General features: G+C 34.9%; 1 protein-coding gene and 1 pseudogene across 2 annotated transcripts in view; both read right to left on the bottom strand.

Moving 5' to 3' along the window:
* LOC142334762 (uncharacterized) overlaps positions 1–12,746 on the bottom strand; it is a 603,346-nt gene that overhangs the window by 121,009 nt on the left and 469,591 nt on the right. The window lies entirely within an intron of this gene.
* Positions 11,649–12,746, bottom strand: LOC142335016 (MFS-type transporter SLC18B1-like; annotated as a pseudogene).

The raw sequence follows: 12,746 nt of genomic DNA, 5'->3' as shown, positions 1-12,746 counted from the left end.
CTTCAACGTAATTTTTTTCTTCTTCGGTATTAAGTAAACGCAAGTCAAATGCTACGGCTTGGCAACCGTCTAGGCTACGTTGGGTACGTTGTTCAGGAGCAGCTTCAAAACTTTTCCTTGAAGCGTCACATTTTGTACGGTTTTCGAAGTTTGGCTTGAAATGTTTATTTTAAATATTTTCAACTGTTTTTTCTTTAATTTGACTGGTGTGCCTTTTGTGTTTGTCTGTGTAGATGAATTTAGAGTCTTTCTTTATTAATGATGACAAAGTGAATGTCGTAAAAGATGACAAAGTCGTGACACGTTCTGGATAAATTTTCCGAGATGATGAACTGAACCCACGAATGATCTTAATTTTTTTTTAGTTTTTTTGGTGCAGTAAAGACTTGTATTGCCGCTGTTCTGCTTGCTGATGATGTCACGTCGAATTGATTAATTTTGTGACCAAGCCACTCCATTTGTTATGGCATTTTGCCAGACTAATTTGTAAAATTTCATCATCTAGTTTTTTGAGACATTTCTTAGAGTCGTACATTATCTTCAATTTTCCCTCTGCTTACTATGAGAATGCTGTCAAGAATTCAGAAAGTTTTAGTGAGTCTAGTATTGATAGCTTTTTGAAATTCTGCAGGCATATCTGTTATACAATACAATCCCGTTTTGACACGGTATGTGCATGCCACTAACTAGACTGAAATTACAATGGCGGGCCGTATCAACGCATAAGCTATTTTGGCTATGAAAATGGTGAATCGACGTTGGACAATTGGTATTTGTTTTTTTAATGGTTTTACTTAGAATGTTTGAAAATAGAGCTATTTTAATTGATTGATAACCATGATTTACCGTGATAACCATAGATGAAGTAAAATAATGATCCCAACAGTTTGAAAATTATTTGATTCCAATTTTAACTTAGGTTGTAAATGGATAAATGAATTGGGACCTTTGGCACTTTTTGGTGTGTAATTTGATAATTTCTATGAAAATTTGATTTTACTATATGATTTTTTTTGCCGATTCTATTTGTTAATCCGGAATTGACATTTTAATGGGGCATAGATGATCGCAGTTATTAATTTCTAAATTCTTGCAAGGGTTAATTGATCGACTAAATATCGTCCAAGAAATAGCTGGAAACCATCGGCTACTACAGTAATTTTTGCACGTTTAATATTCCCATCAGTATTTTGAACTGGTGTTCTTAATGTTCCCAATGTTTTCACTTAACATTTGAAAACGGTTCAATGGTTTTCAACCCTGATCATTTAAAATGTTCACAATTATACATTATTTGTTTTGCGAGTTTATAATTAATTATGCTATATCCATTGCCGGGATCGAGGAGCAAATTACATTCTGTGTTGCCAGTAATAATTTTCATGTTTTGCGCTTCAATTATAGTTTTTCACGTTGAGCACACATCTTACCCATAGCGATGAAAACGTGACTGGGACTTCGTGTCCAATCGTCTCCTCATTATTTCGTTTCATTATTTTTGATCTTTGCAACGTAGTTATCTCCAGAAAGCTCATAATGTGAGTCATACTGCTCATTATAATTAATGAAATTTATGCTTTGATGTTCTGAGTTCTCTGTATTTTTTATGATTTTTCAAAATTTTGTGCTCTATTACTTTGTGATGTGTTTTTGCTGGTCTTTTGTTTTCTTTTCAAATACCTTTGTGACGTGATATAGTTGTTCACGGTGAGTACACATCTTGTCCATAGAGATGAAAACGTGACTGGGACTTCGTGTCCAATCGTCTCCTCAATTTCTGCATTGGCCATTGGACTCGCGACTGGAATTGTTTCCGTTTCTTTTTTGTGGTCGTGTATGTGCGTCGCAAAATCAATTGAATTGTTGATTTCCGTATGTGCATTTCGTATTTTTTGATGAAAATTGTTGTTGGTTTTTGTGTCCCAGTTTTTTGTTTACTGCAATGGTTAAAGCTCTCCGGTTCAAATGTATCACGTAGCAATTCACATTGAATGTCGTCATCGAACATATTTGCAATAAATCGGTCTCGTATTATTTATGTTTTGTATTATGTCACGGTTTTCGAAATTGCAATTTTCAGCTAGTTTTCAGAGTGCTGCAGACATTTAAGGTTTTTTCAACTATTTTCCGCTCTCTAAAGAAAAAATTATGTCGACCAAAAGCATTATTGCCAGGTATAATTAAATCTATTTCTAGCATTTCCCACAGTTTGAGCGTTGACAGATGATAACAACACAATAATGGATAACAGCAAGAGGAAATTTTTGTGTTAGTATTCTCCGTCCCTTTGTGCCTATCCTGAGATAGAAAAGAGATACTCATCTTTGAGCACACAACGTCCAAGGGCGATCCCACAAAGGATTCCTGCTTCCGTTGCTTCAGCATTTGAGTTGCCACCGTGTTTTAGCAGACTATTCCGTATTTGCCTCTCTCTTTCTGTTTGTTCCGTTGCTTCTTCGATAGGTGCCTCGTATTTTAATTCGAGCGGAAGTTTGACTCTTGCCGGTTTCGGTTGGAGAAATTTTGGTTTCGAGATTTCGGCTCAGCGAAATTCAATTTCGTATTATGCTTGAATTCTATTGTTTTTGCGGTGCGAATTTGCTTATGATTCTATTAGCTAGAATTATCTAGTTTTGAGGCAGCTTTTAATTGAACTTGACAAAAACCAAGCTTTTGAATATGGCTTCGAACTTTCAGATTTGCTAGGCAAATTTAAAAGAGATTCAACTGACAAATAAATTCGGATTATTGGGAAAGAGATTATAAGCAAAATCTAATCAGCAAATTGATGTTGCACTAAGTTTTGAACAAAGTTTTAAAACTAAAAATGCAGCACTAAAAAACCTAAAACTAACTACAAGTGAAATAAAAAAGTAAAAATAAAAGATCAGGAAGTGGCCTAAGTGAACAGACAAGGAATCATATAAACAAATTAGGAAAATGAACAAATTAATAAATGACATCCACCTTATGAAAGGAAATTAAGAGCAAGTTTTGAAAGGCAAAATGAAGTAAACTAAAACATGAATGAATATAATGATTGGCGCTGAAGATTAACGATTTAACAAGAATAATAGTGCTTATGTATCACAACCACCAACAGCACACTATAATTCAGGTTGATGAGGCATCTGCTGAAATCATCTATCGGTTATTTCATCGAGTGTTATTTGTATACATAAAGGAAACACAAACCTCGCAAAACTTCTAACTAATGGTTGTTTTGAAGTTCTGATTACTGTCTGAAAAATGCAACCCGTATCTGATGTAATGAATCTCTTAATATGAAGATTTTAAAAAAAAATGTTTTTAGAGGAATCTGTCGTACAGATTTACAATCTGTAGGAATGAGTTGATTCGCGGCACCGATTAGCTTATTCTACAACGGCTATTTAGTGGTGACTTTGTGGTGCGATTCAACGCTATTATTTGTTGCTTGTGGATTGAATATTCTGGTTACAGAATTTAGGCCGATTTGGCGTAGCGAAATTGCTTTCAATTGTTAATAGGGTATTTCGCTTAGCGAAAGATACTAAACTTTTGACACGTCTAAATTAAGACTTTGGCGGATCGGATTCTAGTTAAAGAGAGAGTCAACTAATTTGAATTGCGAAAATGAAGAGAATGAAATTAGACAAAATTAACAAAACTGATTAACATTTTGTTCATAAGATTACATTTCTAAATGCGGCAACTTACAATCACGAGACAATGTGAACAGACAAAAGATCATGCACAGGATGTAAACAAATTTACAAGTATGAAAACATAAGATTCGATCTTCAAAACTAGAACTAAATGAATGAACAAAATAAAGGTAGATGAAATGAACTAAATTAAATTAAACATAAAATGAACCAATTTAGCTACACCAAACAATAGCCCCAAACTAAAAATGTACTATTATACCACAGAATCTATTCAATTTATATCAGGATTTTATTATGAAATGCACCTAATATTGAAATTGCCAATACTTTCCGCAGAAACATTTCTTTTCACGAATCCGTTCAGCACTTCACATATTTTCAGTGCGTTTTTTTCTCCAGATTAACTAAATGTGAAGTCTAAAGTCCTAATTTTTTGAGGTGACAAAAATAGGCTAAATTATAAATGATTGCACGAATACATTGTGTCATCCAATGTTCAGTAACTTAGATTGGCGTTTGCAATTTTCTTTAAAAAATGAGATTCATTCAATTTTAACTCTCAAATTATGTTTCAAGTCCACCAATTGCATTAAAAAGTCTGCAAAAATGCTCTCTCATCTTAAATCCATTAATACAGCACAGATTTGGTTGGCAACTTCAATTGTTATGCTCGGGATTGTTTTTCAACCAGTTATGAACGGTTATTATGTTTGACTTAGAAAGTCATGAGATATAAGTTGAATCATAAGAACACCCTCCAAGCACAAAAACACCTCAGTTGACGTATTTTCTGCTTTTTGACTCATTTAAGAGTTATAGCACTGAAGATTTTCTTTTCTCATCTTAATTTTTTAACCTTTTTAGTTCATTTCTGGTTAATATAGGCTTTGGATCGGAATTAGGCCTTGTTTGGCTCATATTTTACAATTTTTGTTCGGTTCTTTCCTAATACTTTAAATCTGATCCAGCTTTAATAAAAGTTGTTTACAATAATTATTTGCATTATTTATTTTTTTTTCCATTCATGTAAGTTAATAATATAAACGAAAGGTTAAATTTTACATGCCTTCATAATAATTTTAAACGAATATTTATTGAAGTAATCAAAATTATACATCAAACTTCTGGTTATTAATTGATGTTACCCATTAAGCTATTCGTTCTACTATATAAAAAAATAAGACAAGAATTATCCTAACTGTCTATCTATTGGGAAATTTTCGTGCTGACATTGCAAAAGCTCCGATAAATTTCTTTTGAAGAGAATTTTGTTCTCAGTCGCTCTTACGTTAGAGGGTAACTTATTCTATTTTTATGCTCTTCAAAATTGAAGATCTTTTACACTGCTTATTATACTTTTGCGTTCTTATTATCAGCTGTTTTGTCCATTTGTTCTGTTTTAACTGTAGGCGGTTTGCAGACTTTTTAAATGTTTCTGTTACTATCCTCTGATTCAAGTCTGTGTGGAGTTTCAATATACTGAACTTTGAAATAATTAATTCAGCTTGTAGGACATGCGATTTGAGAAGGATATCACGGCAATGATCAAATTTACGACGCATTTAACACACTTTTATGCCCCAATTAATCTGTCGATTTATATGCTGTACATTTTTTGCTGACAATGTTTGTAAATAAACTCCACTGAATGACAAATGAGAGAGGACTAAAGATTTGAAAACTTGCAACCTTACTTCAAAAGGTATATGGTTTCTTACTAAATATAGTGAGCGAATGGCGGCCGCCAATTTTTTAAGACTAACTTCAGATGTGCTTCAAAAATCAATTTTGAGTTGAGGCGTATTCCTAGATAACGACAACTCTCAGCAGATTTTAAAAAATTTCCGTTAAAAGTAATTTTTGGTTCTTATTCGTCACAGGTAGAAAAAAAATAGTTCTGTTTTATCAGCATTCAAAATGAGTTGATTTTCCTCCAAGTAACTTTCCGTCTTCAGTAAAATATTTCCAATTTTTGTTGCAATGGTTTCTCTTGGTTCATATCGTCATAAAAAACTAGTATCGTCTGCAAATTGAACAAGCTCAAAGTCACCTTTGATTTTTTCTGAAAAATTGTTAACGTATAAAAGAAAAATTAGGGGTCCTAATAATGTGATTTGCGGTACTCCGTGATTAACGAAAATATGTTCTGAGACCTCGGTGCCTATTTTGATGCATTGAGATCTTTCTGCGAGAAGAGATCTCAGTAAATTAACTGCAGGCTCAGAGAAGTTGAAGCACTCTGCTTTTTTAAGAAATATTTTGTGCGAAATTGAATTGAATGCTTTTGCAAGGTTTAAGAAAATTGCTGCAGTGTTTTGCCTATTTTCATGGTTTTCTATTACTGTCTCAAAGAAAAACAATACTGCATCTGTTGAAGATTTTTGTTTTGGAATCCAAATTGCTCTCTCTTCAATAAATTGTTTTTTTTAATGTGATCCATCATTTGGAAAAAGAGAAGCTTCTCAAAAAGTTTAACAAAAGTTGGTGTGACCGAAATTTGTCGATAGTTGCACACTTGTGTTGTTGATCCTTGATATATGTGTTGTCGTGATATATGCATGTCTTAGAACAGGTGTCAAGACACCGTTTTGAATACATTCATTAAAAATAAATTGCAGATGAGTACCAATTGCGTACTTCGCCGCCTTTAAAGCCCATGCATGGACAAATTCTGGACCCGGTGATTCATTGTTTTCTAAACTATCAAAAGTTTTCTAGATATTTTTAAGTCAATACTCTAAAGTTGAATTTTTAGGAACAATGATCCAACTTATGGATATTGAGAGGAACGAAATCACCAGAATATTTGCCCATTTCCTCAAAAGATATATTAAATGCATTGCAGATTGCTTTTTGTCAACGGCCATGGCTCCGTCTATTTCAATTTCTGACACATTAATACCTTGTTTGTGGATTCCTAATTCTTTTATTGATAAAATTCCACTTCTGCTTCGATGTTTCATATTGCTTAAAAAATTATCAGAATATTTGTGATTTGCCTCTCGTAGTTTTCGGTTCACTTGTTAGGGCATTTTTTGAACTCGTCGAAAAAATCGCAGTTTTGAGAGAATTTGCATTGATTGTACAAATGATGTTTTTCTGCTATTAATTTTTCGAGTTCCTTGGATATACATGGTTTATCACTTTTTTTGTTTTGTTTTATTGAAGAACCACAGATCTGTATAGATGCATGTTGATCAAATATACTATGAAAAATTTCATTAAATTTTGTAAACATTTCATCACAATATTCTTATTGATACATAGGTCGCCAGTCCGCAAAAGCCAAGTCCCTGTTGAATTTCTCCACCGAGAAAAATTTCATGTTCACTCTAAAGAAATATGTATCTTCGTTCCTCCCTATCATTTCTAAATTACTCTGATAAAATATGATATTGTGGTCAATCTCAATGGGCGGCAAACAAACTTTCCCTTCAACAATTCGTTTTTTTGTCATGAAGCAGTGATTGATAAGGAATTGATTAGTTTTGCTGATGCGAGTGGGAGTGTCCACATTTGTTGGGTTAAGTGCCAGACCAGATGTAAAGTTATCAAGTATTTCGTTCTCTTTTTTATTGACTTGGTCAATGTTGTAGTCACCAAACAGAAGAAGATTGTCTGTTAAGGAATATGCATTAGAAACTTCGGCACTCAACTCGCTCAAGAAAAAATCGGAAAGATTTTTACTCAGATTGTACGAAATGTTCATCAAACATTTATCTTTTAGAGGTTCATTAATTTCACGCCACATTGATTCAAAAAAATTTGCCTTAACCTTGTCAAATTTTTTCTTACGTTTAACATTGAAGTGTTTTGGGATCCAAACTCCGACACCCCCACCTCGCTGGACTCCAGTTTGTTTTGATCGAGCTTTTTATAGGAAAAGATGTTTTTTACTAATATTGAAATTGGTGTCCTGTTGCTCGGAAATCCATGTTTCGTTTACTATAAGTATAGTTTGCGAATCTAGTTGTTCAAGCAAATTCGAAAGGTCTTCATACTTATTTTGTATGCTACGCGCATTTATGAGAAAAAAATTTCAAACTCTTTTAGGATGGATCTAGCACTTTATCAAAAGTCGACAAGTTCGATGTATTAAAGGGTCCAGGATTTCCTTCCGCATCTCCACAAAGGAGTAATGTTTTTCTCAGAACCAAATTGCAAAGAAAACGAACAGCTTTGAGGCGCAAAATTTTTTCAATCCAGCTGACTATCAATATGTACACAATATTGTATAACGAATGAACGAATGTTTTGCTTGAGTTAAACTGCTCCTACTGACTATGAAGTGATTTTTGTGCAAATTTGTCAGACAAAAAAGTACTACTAATATTAAAAAACAAATTCTCATATCTTTCACATTGTTCAACTCAAGCAATATTGCGATAATTTGGAATTTTTCGAGGTTGGATCACATTCTGAGCTGCAGGGAGATTGTTCAAGACATTAGAGCGACGAATATTATTCACAAGGTTTTTGATTTCATTTACGTTTGGTGAACCCCGTCATAAGAAATATCATTATCTGTCAGAGCATTGTCAAGACATTCAACTTTTGACCACGGATACAGACCATCCAGTTGCAGACATATCATTTCAAGTTGCTCATTAAACTTTGTAATTGCCTCATTATTACTATTTCGACCAAAACAGTCGTCCTTGACAGGTGAAATTTTGCACACAGCTACACGGTGAGGTTTCAACTTTTTCATGCACTTATCAACTGTATCTTTCATTTGCATTGCAGCATCTTGCCTAGATAAACTTTTATCAATTGAGTTATGTCTAGCATGTAGTACTAAAGTTTCCGTCTTAGCCCCAGGAGAATAAGTTTCAACAACATTTCCTATATCTTTAATTGTTGCTGAAGAATATGAATGTATTGCCGTTTGCTGCGAGATGTCTTGTTGATTGATTTTGAGGTATGTGCTATCTGATAATAAATGCTGCTTTGCAAAGCGCGGTATCACTTTCGGATAATATTTTTTATCTGGTGTTTCAATAGTTTTTTGGTAAACGCGAACTATTCTGCTTTTCCAGCAAATTATCAATGACTTTCGATGTCTGTTCTTTGAAGTATTCAACATCTTTCTCCAGACGATTTATTGTCTCTTTCTGGAAAGTAACTGTCTGTTTCTGCAATTCGTACTGTGCCAATTTGTTTTCTAGAGATTTTATGATTTTATGCTTTTCATTTATTTTTTCGCTGGTTTCTAGAAGTTTCGCAATTAGTTCCTCTTTGTTACATTTTTCAAGGACTTTTTTTTGAAAACATGATGATCTTGTATTGCTTTTAGTTGAATAATAAACAAAATTACAGCATCATTTTTTTTATAAAAGTTGCCGGAAAAATTGTACCTGAAATAGAATTAAAGATTATGTGATGTAAAAGGTTTGGTCTCACCCGATGACGAGATGGAATACAGCCCAATTTATGTGTATAGAAAACCCAAATTCAGATAAATTGACGTTCAAAAAAAATGCGATTAAGTTATCAAAAAAACAAAACTGTGTGGGGAGATCGTTACAGTGACACCAGTAGTTGGTTAGAGACAGCACCCATACACTGATAACTAGAATACCCAGTAGTAATATACCGTAGGTTGAAAAAAAAACTAAAAAAAAGAAATTCTTCACTCCATATATTTAATGTTGAGTAGGGCTTGTCGTTCAATATTTTTTAATGCTCAGAAGGGAGTAGACATAATTTATCAGTTCAGTGTCAAAGTTTACACGCAGCGGACTTCTGACTTCTGACTTCTGATTTACATAATTTGCAGTTAGACATACTGTTGTTAGAGGTTGGTCGCTGAAAATTTTGGGTAAACTGCACAATTGTCGCCAGAATCTTTCTATTTGGCCCATTTGTGCCATCTGGTATTGCAAAATCGTTTTCATTGTCGTTGAATTCTGTTTTTCGTTGTAGAAAAATTGCACCGCTATCATTACCAGGAAAAAAAACAGTCGCGTCTAAAGACCTTTTATTATTTTTTTTGTTTTTAAAATGATTTTTAATGTCCCTAGGAGACGGGATTAATGTAATTAATGACAACTGTTTTGGAAATTGCAATTTTTATGAAACAATTGGCCTGCCCCATTGTCTATTTTTTCCAAGTAGATCTCAATAATAATATTCATACAAAAAAGTCAAATTGACTTCAAATTAATTTCACAAAAAAATTATGAGTCCTTTTGTACAATTACTCCATCTGAGAAAATATTCAAATCTCTACATGATTGATAAGTGCAAAGGGGTGTTGAATGCAAAACCCAAATATTCAAATATTGTTTATTTCAGATGTCAACTAACTAGAGAAAAACTTGCCACTCATCTGATATCGCTGATTTTTCCATAAAAAATGAAATAGATCTATTTTTTTAAAAAATGTTTTGGAATCTAGATTATGTTTTTACAGCTATTCCTCTCACACACTTTTGAGACAGCTACTGCTATTGATTTAGAAACTGGTTGTTCGCAAACGTCCAAGCACATTTTAAGTTTTTTCTTCTGGTATGCCAACTTTTAGCTCTCAGCTTTTTATTTATGTCTTATATTTTTATATAAGAATATATTTTTGTATAACCCCAGATTTCACAGAGGGTCTGCCTTTCTGTTAAAATTGCCCAGAATCTTTCACTGATCTTACCTATTAAGTTTTCAAATTTTGTCTTCAGTGGATGTTTCCACAAAATTTTATGCTCAGCTGGCTAATTCACTCTATTATATCTAAAAAGGCCTTTTTCCCTTTTGACCAAAGCTATACCTAACAATTTTAAGAGGTGTTTGTTATTTTATCAACACTGAGATAATTTTTTGCTCTTTTGTCACCAGATTGAGCAGTTTTATATTTAAGTTTTTCCTAATTTTTGGTCGCATTGACAGTGTTTTTGGCCGCAATTAGTCCGATTAAAATAACGTCATTATGCTCTTCATCCCACATTACTCTTGTTGAAGGAAACAGCACGGGATTATCAAAATTTCTATTTTTTGCTTCTTTTTTTCATAATTGACGTCGAAAGAGATTAATTTTTGTTAGATTTGCTGCAATTTCCTTCCGCTGTAAGTCGGGAAACCAATTTGGCTGCAAAATGGAATCTAACCTCACATAATTTTTATAAAGACCTTTTGTAGTTAAGGTTATTTCACGAAGACCACGGTTCACCCACATTTTCAAGCGAAATATCACCCCCTGTCTTCTAGATGACAAAAATGAACAAAAATTGTGATCGAAACATATTGTGCGTCCGCCCATTGACAATCCTCCTTGTTTCACTTCGCATTATAAGTAATTTTTCACTGGATGTGAACACTGTTTCTCTCCCCCCCCCCCCCCTCATGCGAGCTTTGTTCTCTCTTCCTCAAGCATTTGTGAACAAAAGTCGCCGAAAGTCTGCAGTGCCAGAAGTTAAAATACCAGAAGTTGCCACTTAGCCAGAAGTTGACTTCCGTTGACTTTCGTCATTTTAAAACGTGCGCGTTTCGTGGTTTAAGCATGGTTAAGTGACTCTGCCGAAGTCACTTCGAATTTCTGACTTATTATCTCGAACCGCTTCGCAGTTCTCGATAAACGCCAGAAGTTCGCAGTTACTTAAAGTAAAGTCACGTAACCATTACTGACAGGGCATACATGTTTATATTAAAAGCGCGAATTCCAATTATAGCTGGGGGGGGGGGCACACACTGAAAACATCCGAAGACAGTACTACAGTCCGTAAAATTCAATCTAATTATGAAATAAAACCAAATTTGAAAATGAAATAAAATGAAAATAGCTGTATACAGGTCACTGCTCATGAAAAGGAAGTTACAGATCTTTTCGTCAATATGCATCATTCTTAAAGGGATCTATTCTGTTTTGCCCCCACCCCCCCCCCCATCTTAGTGAGCATAAATCTTTTATGACCCCCCCCCCCCCCGGCGCACGTGCTATTTTGTACATAGTAACGTGCTATATAACAACATATAATTGGTAACGGGGGGGGGGGGGGGGGGGGGGGTCATAAGAAACACTTTGGGCGAAACAGAATAGATCTCTCTTAAGCTACCGTACTCAACTACGTTTTACTCGATGTTTTTCCAATCAGATGTTCAGTTTCCTGGCTTGGATAGAATATTTTCCGCAAGAAACCTTTAGTACATAACACATATCCACTTAACACAGTAGAGATTAATAAAAGCGCGCATAAAATGGAACAGCTGTAATAAAACCCAAATTGCCCGCCGAAAACACCACCGATCACAACCGAACCCAACATCCGACCACATGCGAAAGCTGCGTTTGCCAAAGATGCCGTCAATAACTTTACTTTATTTTCTATTCTGAACCCAATTTTATAAGCCAGTTTCTCGAAAATCAGGTAAACAGCCGCGTAACCGCCAGCGTTTGCGGCTCCCAAAATAGCCAGACACAGAACAGTCCAGTATTTTGATTCTAGTGACGTCACAGCGAGTGGTAGGGCGAACAAACCGAAGCCCAAAGCTGCTCCGCAACACGAGATTAAAAATATTTTCCCAGCATGGCCCCGATCAACAAGTAAGCCCAATGCGGGCAAAACCAATGTATAAACTCCAAGGAACCCAAGAAAATATAATCCTGCCGTGTCACCGGTAACGTCGAATTTTTCCAGAAGGTAGGGTCCCAGCGCAACGTCTAAGAACCCAGTTGTTGCGGAGTGGATTGCTAATGAAAAGGCAATTGCGAAAACAACAGGTCGAGTTGCAAAATAAACAAAAGTATAGCCAGGTGAAGATTCTTCCATTTCTCCGGGCATCACCGAATTATCGCTAGAGGGGTCTTCATTGGATGTGGCATCTTCAATTAGGCGGTTCATGAGATTTAGAAGCTTTGTTTGGTAAGATAAAAATACACAGAGTAGCTAATAAAATTTGGGTTACGGCCGCAGAAACGAATGGCAAAATGTAGCCGCCCAGAGAGTATAAAACACTCCCAACTATAGGACCGAGCATAATTCCCAACCCGAAAGAGGTCTCGGTTAAGCTCGTGATTCTGCCGGACCATTTTGGGTGAATGAGGACTAGAAGGGGCACTCCAGTAGAATAAACCAAAGAGGCCCCGGCACCCATCAGAGTTCGAAG

This window comes from Convolutriloba macropyga, chromosome 2, assembly GCF_964194025.1.
Source record: "Convolutriloba macropyga chromosome 2, txConMacr16.3, whole genome shotgun sequence".
Classification (NCBI taxonomy): Eukaryota; Metazoa; Xenacoelomorpha; order Acoela; family Convolutidae; genus Convolutriloba; species Convolutriloba macropyga.
This window is presented reverse-complemented; position numbering and strand designations above follow the sequence as displayed.